Source organism: Lygodium microphyllum, chromosome 10 (genome assembly GCF_053477565.2).
Source record: "Lygodium microphyllum isolate KBCC chromosome 10, Lygodium_microphyllum_v1.1.10, whole genome shotgun sequence".
Lineage (NCBI taxonomy): Eukaryota > Viridiplantae > Streptophyta > Polypodiopsida > Schizaeales > Lygodiaceae > Lygodium > Lygodium microphyllum.
Genome location: NC_141144.1, coordinates 76,694,065 through 76,713,798, shown reverse-complemented (window position 1 = coordinate 76,713,798; position 19,734 = coordinate 76,694,065).

Sequence of the window (19,734 nt, the reverse complement as noted above, 5' to 3'; positions counted from 1 at the left end):
AGGCTGGCTTACCATAGCACTTTTGGGCTTAGGCAGTTACTACTGCAGTGCATCTCATTAACAGGTCGCCTAGGAGTGGCATTGACTTTCAGGTTGTAGAGGAGGTATGGACAGGCAAACCCCCCTCTTATGATCATTTGTGTGTCTTTGGTTGTGAGGCATTCTGCCATGTGCCCAAGGACAAACGCAATAAGCTGGATCCTAAAAGTGCCAAATGCATTTTCATTGGCTATGGAGATGCAGGAGAGATGGGTTACCATCTATGGGATCCACAGGTGCAGAAAGTGATCCACAGCCATGATGTCATCTTTCATGAGGACAAAATGCATATGCATCCTGAGAAAGTGGTTGAGCTACGCAGAGTTATCTTTCAGGAGGAGCCACCTGCTCCCGTTCAACCCACTCGCCTATTTTTAATATTTTGGATATTATTTCTTGTAAATATCCAAAATCTGTAGACAATTTCTAGAGTAGGTTGACAATTTCAGGAGGTGGCCATTTTTGAGGGATTTTATTGAAAAATTGGGATTGGCAAAATCACACAACGCGCCATCACAGTTTATAGGCAGTAAACAACACTCAGAATTGGGAGAAGAAGAAGGAGTGATCTGGGAGGATTCTGAGCAGGTGTCCTGATATTTTACCCCCCTTTTGGAGCCACAGTTTGAGTAGTAGAGAGGAAGCTATCGTTTTATGTACTTTTTGGTCTATAAGAGATTTATATTCTCAAGGTGCAGAAATAAATTGACAGGCTTCACCTCTATGAGTATTCTTCTACATCTTCTATTTCTTTAAACCCCTTCTCTTCCGTCTACTCCTCTTCCTAAATCTCCCTTCAACCTACTATCTCTTACCCTCGTGGTAGAAGTTTGACCCCAAATGCTTCGACAGCAAGTGGTAAACCCGGCGTGAAAGTCGACAGCAGCAGGTGTGTGAAGATGGGGGATTCTGCAGGTTCAAGTGGTGGTGATGCTTTACAATAAATGATTGCTTTGTTGCAGCAACAATAACTGAAAGGGAGCGACGGATCGAAGGTTGGACTCGAGAGCTATGGCAGGAGAGCAAGAGCAAGAAAGGGAGAGACTAGAAATGGGAACTCCAACTGTCACAATGTGTGACCGGGCCTTCCTTTATTCAAACTGTCACTAAAAGAATAAAGAATAAAGTGACGGTGATGGGCGCCTGCCACATGCAGTGTGCAATGGCGGTGACTGTCAGTGAAGTAATACACGGGCGGCTAGGCGGAGGCGCCTTTACCCCCAACAACCTCCCACTTAAAGGTGAATCTGCCCTAGTGAGGAGTGAAAAAAAGAAAAAGAAAAAGACAGTACAACATGTACACATGTACAACAGGATGAGGAAAGACGTCATCTCATCCCACGCCCATCAACCTCCTGAGGAAGGCAAAGTGCTCTATAGAGAGGCTTTTCGTGAGCAGATCTGCAGGATTTTGGTCAGTCGAGATCTTGACAAGATCCATAGACTTGTCCTCAACGACCCCACATATGAAGTGATACCTCACCTCAATGTGTTTCGTCTTCGCATGGAAGACCGGGTTCTTGGCTAACTGAGTAGCACTCATAGAATCTGAATCCAGTGTAGGGATAGCATCAATACCAAGGCCAATAACCAAATGACCCAACCAAATGGCCTCCTTGCAAGCCTCAGTGGGCTGCAACATACTCGGCCTCTGTAGTAGAAAGGGCCGTGCATTTCTGCACCCTGGACATCTGAAAGCTGGATTTTAGGGCGGCAAATGGGCCTAAAAATTGGGAAAAAATGTGGAATTCAGCAGAAAAATGTTCAATCACAAAGGCGGCGCCTCGACCTAGGATGATTTTAAGCGTCAAGTGCTTTAAAGGCGCCCGTGCGACACTTACAGATTTTTAGTAATTTTTCCGTCCGTCGGATCGAGTTGCGGGAGCTGCCAACCAGTGCAGATGCCGAGACGGACACCCAGGATTTTTCAGAATGCAATTCGGACACCGGACGCGGGAAAGGCCAGAAATGAAAAGGTGGACATGCAAGGGGTCAAGAGGGGTGCCTCTTGGGACCCCCCCCCCCCCCCCCACCCCCTTTTTTTTCAAAAAACGGCCGCGGGCTGTTCTGAATGGAGGCAACGCTAATCAAAACGACCCCCCACGATGTGATTTTTTGGCTGAGAGTAAGCCCTGCAATGATACTACAGGCCTGATGCACAATCTCTTTGCTCCGTATCGCCGCCCTTCGCTCCTCAAATGACTGACTGTTCAAATCTTAATTTCTAGTCATTTTTTATTGAAAAAAATAGAGGAAAAATACCAAAAAATAGTGAAAAATGGGTTTTAAATGGGAGAAAATTAGGAAACGATAAAAGAAAAATTCCAAAAAATCACATAAGTGTTTGTGAAATGTATAATGAAGGTAGAGCACGAGGTTGGCCTCGGTTTACCCTCATTTTTATGTTTCTGTCCGTATTTATCGCTTTCTCTATAAAGAAATACACATAAAATGACTCTTACACCTATCAACGAATGCAAAACATTAAACGGTAGGGTGAGAGGGGAGTTTGAACGTCAAAGTATGATTTTAAATCTGATTTATGTGTTGCATCATGCCTATAGAACGTTGTTTTAAAATAAAGGAAAAGGTAGCACGAGCGTAAGGCTCGGTGTCTCTCCTCGTTTTGATATATAAATGCTAGTATGGAAATCATGGAAAGATTGGTTTCGCACGATGCACAATGCTGATTTTCTTTTGTTTGTGCACTAAACCATTCACATTATGCACTATGCATGGTTCATAGTATCAAAGGAAAATCTCCTGGACTGCATAGCAATTGTTTTCTTAGGACTTTGACCCACGATTGAGAGTGTGAGGTTATCCCTTGCCATAGGGTAGGTCGGTTTCCTAAGGGATTGTTAAGTGAGGCAGCATGGTATATCTCTTGGAAATACGAGAAATATAAAAGAGAGGAGTTTGTGTTCGTTTGTGTTATATGTTCAGCAGCACATCAAAAGGGCCAATCCCTGCGATGTAGGAGAGCTGCAGTGGGGCTCCGACTATCAGTCGGTGGAGTGCCTCCATATGTGTGTGATCGTGGCATTGCCAATGTGTAAGGGTTCTCCCTTTGAGGAGTTTAAGGGAAACGTTGGACTATAAACTATAAACGCATGAATTAAGCTTTAGGGCAGGGTGTCCTTTATCATTAGATTGACACTCCTGGTCCGCATGAATTAAGCTTTAGGATAGGGTGTCCTTTAGCATTAGATTGCCGCTCCTGGTCCGCGAGACCGTGAGGGTGTTTGTGTGTCATGAGCACGAGGTCCGGCTAGTGCTATAGCCAGTGCCGGCCCATTTCATGTCCCATCAGTGGTGCGTCTGTCGGGAGCTACCAATAAGTGGTGGTTCTCGAATCTAGGGTTTCTAGGGACCAAAAGGAAGTTGATTTATGTCCTCTGACAAGGACCGTCAAGCCAAAATCCAAAAACCAGAACGTGCTGAGAGGGCTAGACGGCGGTTAGAGATTGTAAGTCGTTATTCTCCTCAAAGGAGTAGCCCGGTACGTATAAGAGGCAGTGGTCTTAGTCACCCAACTGCTCCACATAGTCTGTTAGGTACAGGAGGAAGCGTAAGTTCTTCCTCTCCTCCACCAAGTCTACCCACTTCAAGTGGGGGGGTGAATTCACCTGTTCAAGCTCCTATTATTAATCCGATTGTCGGCATGGCACAACCCATTGCAATTCCTGCAGGGACGTCAGATTTACCAGCTTTAGGAGTTCCCTTGCCCATTTTTAATGGGTTAGTAGAAGAGGATGCGAAATTTCACATTTGTGAGTTCCAAATATTGATGTTCAATTATCGCATCCAAGATGAGGAACATCTCATGATGTTCTTTAATATGACGTTAAAAGGAAGGGCTGTGGTATGGTATCACAGCATAGAGTCTGGAACCATAACCACAATTGATCAATTTTATGCAGCTTTCCGAGGAGAATATGCCTTTGAAAGAGGTGGCCAATATTGGTTGCGTGTCTTGAATGTAACACGCCAAGACCCTCATGAGAATGTGAAAGCTTATGCCAAGAAGCTGAAAGAAGTGTTTCGTAAGTTACAAACTTACATTCCTATTCCGTCGGCTACCCAATTGCAATACTTTTTGCATGGGTAGGATTTTAATATCCAAGTACAATTGAGCAGTGTGGCCTTGGCAGAAATAGACACTGCTATTACGCAGGCAGAGGGAGTAGAAGCATGATTACAAACGGCCTACTCCTCTCGAATGAATGTTAATGCGGGTTTAGTACCTGGAGGCAATCTACCATTGATGAATGGAAGTCAAGGGATACATATGACTAACCCTAATGGGAGAGGAAGCATGGTTCAGAATATACCTTTGCTGCCAGCTCCTCCCAGTGTGACTATGCCTATGGCAAGTCAGTTGGCGCCACCAAATGTTGGAGGCCAAGTTTCTAATCCTAATGTTGTTCCTGTGGGTCAACAGCCAATGCCAAATCAGATTGTTAGGCCAATGGAACAACGGGTAGACGATCGAGGCTACGAGTCGAGTGCATCTAATGTCCTTGGGGAAGTTAAGGACATGATGAAGCATTATACCGATATGATTTCCGAACAATATCGACAAATAGCTGTCGACGTTAATTTCTTGAAGAAGCAGCAGAATCTGATAGGGAGTTGACACCCTGAAGAGGGTGGACCCTCTAGATTCAGTTGTAAGTGGTGTGGTGGACAGCATTTCCCTAGAAACTGTCCAAATGTTAAATGCGATATTTGTGGGAAGTCGGGCCATTTAGCTGCTACCTGTTGGAGTAAGATTAGTTCCCTCCAACAAGGGAATAAACAGCCGGGCCCAGTGAATCATAGAGCGCAAGGAAATAACTTGCAGCAAAATGATGCACCAAGACAAATATTGTAGAGGGGAAAAACAACTGTAGAAGAGTTGCCACAAAGATAATGCAAAACCGATTGAGGGAAACCCTAAACAAGGGGACAAGGGGACGCAAGTCCAGAATCCTAGCATGGAAGGTGGACCGCTAAGGATGGTTGACAGAAAAGGCAACCCTAAGAAGGATGAAGAAGTGCCAAGAAAGAAGGCAAGAGCTAAGAAAGAAGCACCCAAACCGGTCAAAAGACCAAAAGAGAGGATGGTTTGGTGAGAAAAGAGAGCTTTGGCTACTTATCATGACTTTGATTTGGCAAGTTCTCTTTGCGAAGTCAAACCAGATGTGAACCTCTTGCAATTGATTAAATTATCTCCAGGAGTATGCAAGGAATTTAAGAAGATCCTGCGTATTGGGTATATTGTAGAACCTTTGGGCATAGCACGAGTAGAGGAAGATTGGTTTGACCATGCTGAAAAGAATTGCCCTAAGGTTCCAGCTTATGTGGATGGAATATTGGTGGAACATGCTATTGTAGACACTGGATCCTCCGTCAATATCATGAGTTCAGAGTTGATGGAGAGGTTGGGTCTAGGCATCCAGAAAGACAGCTCCACCCTTCTTAGAATGGCTGATGATAGTTTGAGACAACCAGAAGGTTGCGTTACTAGAGTCCATGTTACAGTTGCGAGTGTAGAATGTTTATTGGACTTTAGGGTGATAAGATTTGCAGGACGTCCTAGCTATCGAGTCTTGCTAGGGAGGCCTTGGATCTTACGAACAGACTGTCAAGTCAATATACCCGCTGGTTGTGTGGTTCTAGGTAGAGGTGCCAATCGAGTAATAGTCGATGCTTACCCTGAGTCTCCTCAAAGTGAGAGAGCTCCTTTATCTTCTACTGAATTAGAAATAGCAGACGATCCATCTGGTAGTGAGACATCATCCAGTGATGAATCTAAAGAGGGGTCCACTACAGAGGATATCTATCAGATAACTCTAAATGAGCCGATAGAGCTGCAAGATAGGATAAGAGATGCAGATGTGATTGAGTTAGACCTTGGCACGCCGAATGATTCACGGCCAATTAAATTAGGCTCCATGCTTAGTTCAGCAGAAAGGGAGGACTATGTGTCCTTGATTCAAGAATTCCGCGATATCTTTGCTTGGAGTTATGATGAGCTGAGAGGCATTCCTCCCAGCCTGGCTGTTCGTACTATTCCTGTAAAAGAAAGCAGTCGTCCTGTGCGTCAAAAAGTAAGACATGTGCCTTTTGAATTGAGGGATGGGTTGTTTGAGGAGTTACAGAAGTTACAGAAAGCTGGTTTAATCTTTCCTGTATAACACACAGAATGGTATTCACCAGTTGTTATCAGGAAGAAGAAAAACAACCAGATCCCACTATGTGTAGATTTTAGAGAGCTGAATAAGCAGACGGTTAAGGATTACTACCCGTTGCCATTTATTAACCAAATTTTGGATCAATTAGCGGGTAGGAAAATATATTCGTTTATGGATTGCTTTGCAGGATACAACCAGATGGTAATTGCAGAGGAGGACAAGTTGAAAACAACTTTTATTACTGTCTTTGGTACTTTTGCGTACCATGTGATGGCCTTTGGTTTATGCAATGCACCTGGATCATGGCAACGAACAGTAGACAAGACCTTTGGTGACGTCTCCCCAGATGAGTTGAAAGTGTTTATCGATGACTTGGGGGCAGCCACTGTAAGGGAAAGGATGTTGATTATTTTAAGAAAATGCTTTGAGTGCTACAGACAATTTTGTATCGCTCTTAACCCACGGAAGTGTGTCTTTGGAGTGCCTTATGGGCTATTGCTAGGTCATGTGGTCAGTTCAGTAGGGATCGCAACTGACCCTGAAAAGATCAAGGTCATAGTTGCTATGAGTCCACCACGCACTCCAAAAGAGGTTCATAGTTTTCTGTCATCGATACGGTACTATCGGAGGTTTATAAATGCCTTGGCAGAAAGGATGTTGCCATTAACGAATTTATTATCCTTTAGCTGTTCATTTGAATGGAGTGACCCTTGTAAGGTAGCTTTTGAGGATGTGAAACAGGAGCTAGTAAAAGCACCCATTTTAAAAGCACCTAAAAGAGGCGAGGTGTTCTATACATTTTCAGCAGCCACCATGCATAGTATAAGCTGCTGTTTAGCCCAAATCTGGGAGGAAAAGTGGTATCATCCGATAGCTTTTGCTAGTCGAAAATTGGGCATTTCAGAGATCAATTATACCTACATGGAGAAGTTGTGTCTTGCGATGGTCTTTAGGACTAAGAAATTCAGGCACTACATCCTCTATGAGAAGGTAGTATTGTATACGAAGGCGGAAGGGCTTAGATTGCTTATGAACAAGCTGCAGCCGCCTGATCGTTTGGCAAAGTGGTTAATCACTTTGCAGGAGTTTGATTATGAGATTAAGAGTAAGCCACCAAGGTTGCAGGGTATTGTGGAATGCCTTCTGGATTTTGGGGAGCCGAAAGAGACTTTGGCTGAAGGAAGTGATATTGAAGAAATGTTTAAAATTGATACACCATCTATCCCATCTTGGTATGCTGCTATTACGCATTATCTATCAACAGGAGAGACTGGAGCTGGTTTGTCAAAGTCAGAAAAGAGGAAAATCAAACAACAGGCATTGAAGTTTTCCTTGATCGCAGGGACATTATATCGGCAGGGTGTTGATGATATCTATCACCGATGTGTGATGCCTGATGAGGTTCCTTTCATATTGGAAGAGTGCCATGACTCTGCATGTGGAGGGCACTTTGCGGGACGGTTATGGCGCAGAAAACTTTACGAGCTAGATATTGGTGGCCATCCATCTTTCAAGATTCATTTGAGTATGTAAAGAGATGTGATACTTGTTAATGGCATGACAGTAGAGAGAATAGGAAATGCCCACTTACGCCTATCATGGCTATCCTTCCATTTGAGAAGTGGGGCATTGACTTTGTGGGTCCTATTACCCCGTCGTCTACTACTCAGAAGAGGTACATTATAGTAGCAACTGATTATTTTACAAAATGGTCAGAAGCGCGGGCGACGAGGCAAGACAATGCAAAAGAGACTACAAGTTTCCTTTTAGAGTAGATTATCTGCCGTTTCGGTCCACCGAAGGAACTAGTGTCGGATCGTGGAACCCATTTTTTGAATAAAGTGATCAAAAGCTTGACTGAAGCTTGGTAAATCAAGCACAACAAAACGATCCCCTATAATCCGCAAGCAAACGGGCAAGTCGAAAGTACTAATAAGAAGTTTGTGGGGATCTTGTCTAAAATAGTCTCTGAGAAGAAACGGGACTGGGACAGGAAGTTGTATGTGGCAGTATGGGCGTACAATACAACGTTCAAGCGAGCTACTGACCATACTCCATTTAAATTAGTTTATGGAGAAGAGTGTGTGTTACCCCTCGAAATCGAATTGCCAACCATACGATTTGCAATTAACCACTCTTTGGGCGATGAAATTTCCCTTTTTGAATGTTTCTTGACCATAGCCCACTTGGATGAGCTGAAGTTGCAGAGCTTATTACACCAGGAGGTAGCTAAACGTCAGATGAAGCAGCTGCACAACCTTAGAGCGAAGAAGTATACCTTTAAGAAAGGGCAATTAGTTCTATATTATGATGCGCGTAGGGAGTTGTTTCCAGGGAAGCTGGAACCTAAATGGGATGGCCCCTACAAGATTGTTAGGATAGAGAAAAATAGGTCTACGGCTCTATTAGCTGATTTGCAGGGAGTAGAGTTTAAAAATAAGGTTAATCTTAATAAGATTAAACCTTATTATTTCTAAGTATGCTAATACAAAGAAAATTCGTTGCAGGTCCATGCTGGGGATGATTTGAGACCTGCAAAAGAGCTTTAAAGCCGGTTGATGGGTCAGTTAATTCCTTATTTGGAGCACCCATATCTGGAGCAGAGATACCATTATAGGAAACTCATCTGGTGGAGCAAAGGATATAAAGTGATTGAGCAAGAAGACAGGACCTTTGTGTGGGAGATCAAAGTCTTCTACCATCACTGCTTACGACTGTTGACAAGTATCCCTGTTGAGTTCAATGAAGAAGGTGGGATGGAGCCGTCGGTTCATCCTCTCAACATGTTAAATTTTGACTACTATAATTACGAATAGAGGAGTTCGTGATGGCAGGCTGTGTAAACCTATTGTGGATGTATACATTATATTTTGATGGAGCATCCAGGGGCCCTAATAAAAAAGGGAGTGTTGGAGTAGTAATCCGTGATCCCCGACGTAGAGTTACGGTGAAGCTAGCTGCTTATCTCGGGGTATGATTCAGTAACAATATGGCGGAGTATAAAGCCTTGATTATGGGACTGCATATTGCCAAACAAGGTGGTATTCGTTAGTTGTTAGTAAAAGGGGATTCCCAGTTGATCCTGAATCAGCTAGATGGGACATACACAGTGCGGAATCCCATTCTTAGTATGTATCATCGAACTGCGATGACCCTACTTGAGGAGTTTGAGAGAGTGTCTTTTCAACTGATTCCACATCATTGGAATCAGTTTGCGGATTCACTGGCAAATCTTGCTTATGAAGAAGACCTTTTCATCAATTGTGGTCCTAGTTTGGATATTGTTATCAATGATGAGACAGGACCCAGTCGCTTGTGGGGAATGTTATCAGAGCATGCAATATATGGAAGACGATGGTTGATATGGGTGATGCAAAGAGTAGTCGAGACCAATCTACCGTTATTATCCTGGACCCATAGGCTGATTAGACAACATGTTATGCGTACACCACTTGCTATATATGCAGGAGGGATGGGTCATAACCTTATGCATTTAGTTTAGGGCTACAAGCCCTAGTTTTTTTCCTCCTTGAAAAGAAGCTTATTATTGTATATCTGTACTATTCCAAGGAGGGATGTGTAGGTACTATTCTGTTTTATCTCGTTAGGCCAAGAGGGCCCGTTTTGCGAGGTTTTACCTGTTTTATTTCATTAGGCCAAGAGGGCCAGTCGTCTGTTTAGTGCAGGTGCGGTTAATGGTTTCTTATTTTAGTTCTGTGCTAGACAGGTTCGGAAGAAGAGCTTGGAAGGAGCCTTTTGTTGCGCGGAAGCTTCTCGTGGCCCTATCCAGGTGATATCTCTCCTTTATGAGTACCGTGTTTTATGCTATATGTGTCTGTGTACTTGTTAAGGGGTTTTTCATTTCTTATTGGGGATCGGAGTCCAAGGCATGAAGTCCCAGCTTTAGGTTCGGTATGTCTGAGGGAGGTCTGAGTAGTCGTTGCCTCCTGTAAAGACATTGCCAGGCATCGAAAGACCTGTTTTAGAAGGGAGTTCTAGTGACCCTGTTCTGCTAGCCTGCTAGGTGGCCGTTCTAGGAGTTCTTGCTTAGTTGTGAGGCAGTTAGAGAAGCCTGTAGAAGAAAAATGATGATGATAAAAAGGAAGAGAAACCTTGAATATCTTAAAGGCGATCAATATATACAAAGGTGTGTAAAAAGGGATTCTAAACCCTATAAAATAGAAAAGAAAAGAAAGAAAAATTTATATGCAGTTGATCATTGCCTTGCGAAGGCCTGGTAGGTTCCTAGGGACGAGTCAGACCCGGGGCTGATGCCTTGTCTTCCTAGGGGTGGCGTCTTACTGGAAAAGAAGAAAGTAAGGAAGGTTGGAGCGAAAATAAAAGTGAGCGTCAGAAAAGGATTAAGTGTCGCCTTGCGAGGGCTTGGTAGGTTCTTGGGTATCGAGACATGACCTAAGGCCGATGCCTCGTTCTCCCTGAGTCACTACGCTCAGCTCCCTCCTTTTTACACGCCCGAGTATGAAACATAAAACCCTAAAAGAAGAAATGTGCTAAAAGAAAATACTTCTTGATCAGGCTATAGGAATCCTCGCCTAGTAGGAGCTCCTGGTTGTGTTGTCCTTAGTTAGGTAGGTAGTTCGGACCACCACTTAGGGCAACCTCTTTGATAGTTCTTTTTAGTTTGGCTGTGTTGGAGCAGTTGGTTAGTGACTAGCTTCGGACTTTCTATCAAATTATGCTAGGCCTACTGCTTGTGGATGTCATGCCTTGGTTTTGTCAGGGGGTAGGGTGAGCATTGTGCTGTGTTTTAATATGTATCTATTTTGTATCAGCTTGATGCTTCCTTTGGTTGTTTTGTGCAAATCTATTGTGGGATTCGACGGGCTGAGTCGCCCTATCCCATGGTCGCTAATGAAAGCTGGATTTTAGGGCGGCAAATGGGTCTAAAAATTGGGGAAAAATGTGGAATTCAGCAGAAAAATGTTCAATCACGAAGGCGGCGCCTCGACCTAAGACGATTTTAAGCGTCAAGTGCTTTAAAGGCGCCCGTGTGACACTTACAGATTTTAAGTAATTTTTCCATCCAACGGATCGAGTTGCGGGAGCTGCCGCCCAGTGCAGGATGCCGAGATGAACACCCAGGATTTTTCGGAATGCAATTCGAACACCGGACGCGGGAAAGGCCGAAAAAAAAGGCCAGAAATAAAAAGGTGGACATGCAAGGGGTCAAGAGGGATGCCTCTTGGGACCCCCCCACCCCCTTTTTTTTCAAAAAATGGCTGCGGGGTGTTCTGAACTGAGGCGACGCTTATCAAAACGACCCCCCCCCCACGATGTGATTTTTTGGCTGAGAGTAAGCCATGGCAATGATACTACAGGCCTGATGCACAATCTCTTCGCTCCGTATCGCTGCCCTTCACTCCTCAAATGACTGACTGTAGAGAGAGAGAGAGAGAGAGAGAGAGAAAATCAGTCTTTCTCTCTCCTCCCTCTCTCTCCTCTAAGGGGTGGTGCACGCGGGAAGAAGAAAGAAGAAGGAATGGCGGATGCTCGTCCGGCGAAGATCGGATTGCTCCATGGATGAAGAGGGGCTGGAGTCGGCAATGCGGGGTCATGCTGAGCATTAAAGGCATGCTGGAAATCAGTCCTGTAACCAAGAACAAAAAATCGAAACCCGAAAATAAGCGGTAATGCTATTTTTACAAGGAAAAAAAATGTTTTTTATGCTATTGGCTTTATGAAACCTTGTTCATATGGGATATAAGTTCATTATGATATTGTTTGCCATGAGTTTCAACTGTTTGCAACCTGAAAATCAAAAAATATAAGGCTACATGGCTGGAATTAGTGTCAAAATACATGAAAAACACGCATTTAAGGGGTAAAATGGGGATTTTTTGCAAAATAAAGGGGAAATATGAGATATAGCATCAGCAAAACCTGAAATTTTGCTGTCAACGAACCTAAGGGCCACAGCCCATAATCAAATCTTAATTTCTAGCCATTTTTTATTGAAAAAAATAGTGAAAAAATACCAAAAAAGGTGAAAAATGGGTTTTAAATGGGAGAAAATTAGGAAACGATAAAAGAAAAATTCGAGAAAATCACATAAGTGTTTGTGAAATGTATAATGAAGGTAGAGCACGAGTTTTGCCTCGGTTTACCCTCATATCTATGTTTCTGTCCGTATTTATCGCTTTCTCTATAAAGAAATACACATAAAATGACTCTTACACCTATCAACGAATGCAAAACATTAAACGGCAGGGTGAGAGGGGAGTTTGAGCGTCAAAGTATGATTTTAAATCTGATTTATGTGTTGCATCATGCCTATAGGACGTTGTTTTAAAATAAAGGAAAAGGCAGCATGAGCGTAAGGCTCGGTGTCTCTCCTCGTTTCGATATATAAACGCTAGTATGGAAATCATGGAAAGATTGGTTTCGCACGATGCACAATGCTGATTTTTTTTTATTTGTGCACTAAACCATTCACATTATGCACTATGCATGGTTCATGGTATCAAAGGAAAATCTCTTGGACTGCATAGCAATTGTTTTCTTAGGACTTTGACCCACGATTGAGAGTGTGAGGTTATCCCTTGCCGTAGGGTAGGTCAGTTTCCTAAGGGACTATTAAGTGAGGCAACATGGTATATCTCCTAGAAATACGAGAAATATAAAAGAGAGGAGTTTGTGTTCATTTGTGTTATATGTTCAGCAGCGCATCAAAGGGCCAATCCCTGCGATGTAGGAGAGCTGCAGTGGGGCTCTGACTATTAGTCGGTGGAGTGTCTCCATATGTGTGTGATCGTGGCATTGCCAATGTGTAAGGGTTCTCCCTTTGAGGAGTTTAAGGGAAACGTTGGACTATAAACTATAAACGCATGAATTAAGCTTTAGGACAGGGTGTCCTTTAGCATTAGATTGACGCTCCTGGTCCGCATGAATTAAGCTTTAGGACAGGGTGTCCTTTAGCAATAGATTGACGCTCCTCGTCCGCGAGGCTGTGAGGGTGTTTGTGTGTCATGAGCATGAGGTCCGACTAGTGCTATAGCCAGTGCCGGCCCATTTCAGGTCCCATCAACATCCAAGAAACAGCACCTCCAGCATATATGATTACGTAGCCGGAAGTGGACTTCCTACTATCTGCATGTCGTGCATAATCAAAGTCGGTGTACCCTATGACTCCTGTATCCTGGCTGCCATAGCATATACACATATTTAATGTGCCCTTTAGATACCTCATGATAGCCTTCACGGCATCCCAATGCTTCTTGCCAGGTGTAGCCATATAGCGTGCCCAACACCCAACTGCAAAGGCAATATCTGGATGAGTGGCTATCATGGCATACATAAGACTGCCCACTGCAGATGCATAGGTAATCTTGGACATCTCGGCCCTCTGCTCATCTGTCTTCGGACAATCAGCTAGTGATACCTTCACATAAGAAGGCAATGGACAGCCAATAGGCTTTACGTCCTGCATGCGAAAGCGCTCAAGGACTTTATGAATGTACTCCCTCTGTGACAAGTAGAGGAGTCCCTGATGCATGTTCATCTAATGGGCATACCAAGTATGTGAGCGGCTTGTCCCAGATCTTTCATCTCAAAGCTCTTCTTGAGCTGAGCCTTAAGAGCATCTAGCTCATCATGAGCTTTCCCTGCTATCAGCATATCATCCACATAGAGTACCAAATCCAATAAAGAACCATCACGAGATTTCTTCATGTAAAAACACGGATCCATAGCACTCCGGCTGTAGCCCTGTGACTGCATAAAGGCATCAAACTTATGATACCACTCCCTAGGTGCCTGTTTCAAGCCATAAAGACTTTTCTTCAATTTGCACACTAGGTGCTGCCTGCCAGGTTCTGCAAAGCCCTTAGGCTGCTCCATATAAATCTCATCATGCAAGTCCCCATGTAAGAAAGTCGTCTTGACATCCATCTGGTATAAATCCAAGTCAAGCTGAGCAACCAAATCCAAGACTAAGCGCAGGATGGTCATCTTAAACACAGGAGAAAAGACCTCGTCAAAGTCCGCATCATGCTCCTGCTTAAAACCCTTTGCTACCAATCTAGCCTTGTACGCAGGCTTGGGGTGTCCAGGGGTACTTTTTAGCTTGTACACCCACTTGCATGGCAAAGCCTTCTTGCCCGTAGGCAAGGAAACCAAATCCCAAGTGTCATTCTTATGCAGGGAGTCTATCTCAGACTGCATAGCCCTCTCCCATGAGTGACTGTCACCCCTGCGTATAGCCTCATCATAGGTGAAAGGCTCTCCCACATCTGTAACCAAGACATAATGCATCGAGGGTTGAAATCTATCAGGTGGATGTCTGTCTCTAGTAGACCGTCTCACGGGAGGCTCTGTTGCCTGCCCAGCTGCATGTCCAACACCCTGACCATGAGCATCTGCTGCAACTGTAGGCTATCCAACTGGCTGTGTGGGAGCTCTCGGCTCCTCCTGAAATATGACCCTGCGGATCTCAACAACTCTCTCAGGCTGCCTATGCATTTTGTCTTCATGGAAGACTACATCATGACTGCGGATGACTTTCCACGCCTGCAGATCCCAGAGACGGTAACCCATCTCGCCTATATCCCCATAACCAAGGAAAATGCATTTGACACTCTTGGGATCTAGCTTACTTCTCTTGTCCCTGGGCACATGGCAAAATGCCTCACATCCAAAGACACGGAGATGCGCATAAGAGGGAGGTTTTCCAGTCCATACCTTCTCTGCAACCTGGAAATCCAAACCACTAGAGGGTGATATATTTATGACATGCACAACTGTACTAACTGCCTCAGCCCAAAAGCTCTGTGGTAGGCCTGCATGGCTAAGCATACTGCGTATACGCTCCTGGATGGTTCTATTCATCCGCTTAGCCAAACCTTTCCGAGGGGGGTGTAGGGGTCGGTCAACTAACGCTTAATATCCCTCTCATCACATAACTGCTCAAAAGCACGTGAGACATACTCACCCCCATTATCTGTCCTTAGGCATTTTAGCCTATACCCAGACTGGTTCTCAACCAAAGCCATCTCTGAAACACAGCCAAGACATCGGATTTCAGCTTAATGGGATAAGCCCAAACTTTCCGTGAAAAATCATCTATGAATGTAACAAAATACTTTGCAACACCCATAGACTGACAAGGCATGGGCCCACAGACATCCGAATGTACCAATGCCAAGGGCTCACTCATGCATGGCCTACCAGACTTCTTATGCATAGACCTAATCAGCCTGCCATAAAGACAATGCTCACATGAATCAAAACATGCATAATCAAGGGGCGGTAAGTACTGCAAACCAAAAAGGATTTTCATTCCCTTCAAAGACATATGGCCCAAACGGGCATGCCAAAGAGATACATGTGGGATAGAACCCACAGACAAAACATGATCAAGGGAAGAAGCCGATACAATCAAGGGGTAGAGACTGCCAGCCTTGGCACCTCTCGCAATCACAAGTCTGCCACAAGTGATCTTCCATGTAGAGTTTCCAAAACATACATGATATCCTGCATCATCAAGCTATCCAGCTGACATGAGACTGCATGTTAAAGCAGGTACATGACGCACATCCTGCATAACAAAACTGCTACCAGAAGGAAACTACAGCCTAACATCACCAATGCCCACAATATCAAGAGAGCTATCATCGCCCAAGCGCATAGAACCCGAAACAGTACGGTATGAATGAAACCACTCTCGGTAAGGTGTCACATGAAAGGACACACCTGAGTCCAAGAGCCAACACTGTGCATACATAGAGTGTATCTCTGTCATTTGCAAAGCACTAGAAGAAGCTGCTAGGATATAATCATCATCATCAACATTCTCAGGTTGCATAACATTGATCTTTTCAATTTTAACACTCGACTTTGCAGGTACTATGCTGCGATCAAAAGACTTATCCTGCACTTTGTCTTTCCCCTTATCTTTGCGCCTTTCATTGCGCAATTCATGGCATTGTGGCCTAATATGGCCCTTTTTCCCACAATGGTGACAAGTAACATCTGCATTCCTGCCACGGGATTTGCTACGTGACTTCCCACGAGACTTGGACCGAGATTTCTGAGAATCCCGTCTACGGCCACTACCACTGCCATGCTTTCCATATCCATCATTCCTACCTCTAACTGTCATAGCATGAGACACACGAGAGGCATCCAAATTCTTACGGTTAACCTCTTCCTGCAAAAGAGCACTCTCAACATCAGATAATTTCAAGGTAGCAATAGAGGCACATAATGCAGTGCGGAATACATCCCATGACTCATTAAGAGTACCAAGCAAGAAAAGAGGAGTGACATCCTTTGCAAAAGTGATGTCCTGCGAAGTCAAGTTCTTGAGTATAGCATGGAACTGGCTCAAGTGAGCAGACAGAGTCACATTCTCCTTCATGCGCAGATCCATAAGCTCCTTCAGATAATACATCTGACTCGCTGGACTTTTCTTGTCAGAGTTTTTTTATCTTTTCCCACAACTGCCATGCACTTTGTTCTTCCTCAAAGACATTATAGTGAACCTATTCTGTGAGAGACATACAATAGTGGACTTGCATAACTCATCAAGCTCAAGCCATTCCTCATCTGGCATAGTTACAAGCGAATGCCTGCTTAACCTCAAAGGTTTGATCTGCGATTTCTGCACCAACACCTTCCAAATATGGCTCTTCCAATAAGAGTAATTCGTACCATCAAGCTTAGTGATGTTGAAAATAGCATGATCAGTGGACGAACTCGCCATAATGCAGGTTGGAAGACTGTAGACAATTCAAAACTACTTGTTGTTTACTGTAGAAAATGACCAAAAAATCACCAAAATCAAGGAAAAATGGCGAAGAAAGTGGAATCAAAGCTGCGGCCCACCAAGTACAAGTGAAAGTACATCATTTCAAAGTGTTTCAGTATGAAAAATCCATGTCAGTCCATACATATATGCTTGTTGTAATAAATTTCAGATTTCAGTAAAGAGAGCTAACAGTGCCAAAATCGGATCCCAAGGTAATCAGATACTGCCAAGACCAAAGCCGGCATCATGCGGGCATAGCATAAGCATATGACGATCGATAAGCATGAATCCAACACCCAAGTATGTCATACAAATATCTGCCAGTGAGTAGGCACACCCCCCAGGCAATGGGGCAAAGTGTTCCTGCCACTACCAAAACTTGACACAAGTAGGTGTCAGTTCACAAAGATACGGATCCAAAACTAAGACTTAGCTCATAAGCATACAGTGAACCAAGACATATGATGTACCATCCCAAAAGGTAAGAAGTCCCAAAGTGTCTGTAATTGCTCAATAGCATGTAACGGCTCAATGCATAAAAGTACCACCTGCTCAATGTCTGATAAGCATTCAAGAATGCTCCCACTGGCACAAAAGCCGTATGTACAAGCTCAAGAGCTCAAGTCAAGGCAAGACACAGTGCCAATGACATAAGTCCAAGACAATACATCAATAGTACATCCCGAACATGTAGGCGGTACAGCATCCGTATGTAGCATCCATAAGCATGTAAGACATCAAGTACATCCCAAGATACAACTCTAGAAAGCCAATAAATAGCTCAAGTAAGCCGAGAATCTAAGGTCAAGCCAAGACTGAGCTCCAGTAGCAATAGGCTCCAAACAATGTAACTAGCATGTAGTAATGGCATAAGCTAAGCTTATCAAGACCAGTCAGACATAAGCAACATACATGCCATAAGTACATCCAAGACGGAGCATCCAAATGCTTTGCAAAGCGAGCTCAAGCTCAACCAACGATCCCGAATCAAAACCAAGCTCTATGTCGAGCCCCAAGTGTCAATACATCACCATATATGCCTGAAACATAGCCCGAAAAGCATAGGCATAAGCATACATGAGTAAAATGACTTCAGCCCAACTGTGTACAGTAGTGATTTACTGTTCAAAACTGAGAATTTCAGCACCAAAATCAGCTCCAAATGGTTGCCAAACAATATGCATATATTCCCCTAACATCCGGGCATCAAACGAGACCAATCGGGCATCAAATGACAATGCCAAACAAGCTGTAGCATCAAATGTCAGTGTAACACTATCATAAACTGCCTGTGGACTGTTATGACAGTCCCAAAGCAGTGTTAGATCAATCCAAATGCTATGCCAACACATCAACCATCAAAACCAAGCATCAAAGTATGTTCATATGCCCGAAATGGAGCCTTTCCAAGTGCCAATGGAGGGGGAGAGCTACTGTTGTGACTGTCAATGTTGAAGACACATATGGGAGGGCTGCGTGATTCCGCCAACTGTAAATGCTGGTCCTAGGGCTGCAAAAAATGGTGGCCAAGCTTCGGAGGGGTCCGATTAAAGCCAAGGAAGGCCTCAAACAAGCTCCAGCAAGTTTTGTTCAAAGGCAAGTGAGATATGAAGCAAGGGAGCTTCAATGGTTGCTGCCCCAATCTTGTTTACAGCCTGTCAGACCTGAGAACTAAAGTAAACCCTGAAGAAAATGATCAAATACCTCTGATGTAATGCCTTGAAGGTGCCCAACAATGCCGAGAAGGTGCTCGGGAAGCCGGGGAGTGACGGGAGCTCAAAGGAGTCAGATATGGCTGCCAGGAAGGAGACCCAATGCAAGTAGGGAGTCGACGGGATGCTGAGAATGCCATGAACCAAGCTCAAGAGTCGGAAAGCAAAGCTCTCATACCAGTTAAAAGGGAGCGACGGATCGAAGATTAGACTCGAGAGCTATGGCGGGAGAGCAAGAGCAAGAAAGGGAGAGACTAGAAATGGGAACTCCAACCGTCACAATGTGTGATCAGGCCTTGTCACTAAAAGAATAAAGAATAAAGTGATGGTGATGGGCGCCTGCCACCTGCAGTGTGCAGTGGCGGTGACTGTCAATGTAGTAACACATGGGCGGCTAGGCGGAGGCGCCTTTATCCCCAACAACAATAACAATAGTTGTTGTTACAACAGTAGATACAAACTCGGTAGGAAGTAGAAAGAATTGATTCCTTAGCTATGAATACATTGCAGGTAGTGGGATAGGAATTGAAGCAATTTAAGGGTCAAAATGTTTCGACCTTCATTCAGTTATATGAAGAAAAGATGTTGTTTCATGGGGTACCATAGTATGCATGGAGTTAGTATTTCTCCCGTTTGGCCATGCATGCATTGCATGATCGAATTGATGAGTTACATATAAGAGATGTTGATTGGGCATGTTTTAAGAAAGCTTTGAGAGAATATTTTTTCTTGGAAGATGCAGGATTGGTAACTAAAAAGACATTTATAGATTGGATTGAAAAGCCCAATAAAGGGTTGACTCTACTACAGCTTTGCTCAATGAATTTGAAAGTTGGTATGCGCAGTTGGATGCCAATAAGCAGCAATAACTAAAAAGACATTTATAGATTGGATTGAAAAGTCCAATAAAGGGTTGACTCTACTATAGCTTTGCTTAGTGAATTTGAAAGCCGGTATACACAGTTGGATGTCGATGAGCAACAATAATTGGAGAGTCAAAAAATTGATTTTTTTATGAAGGTTGCAGATCTTATCTTGC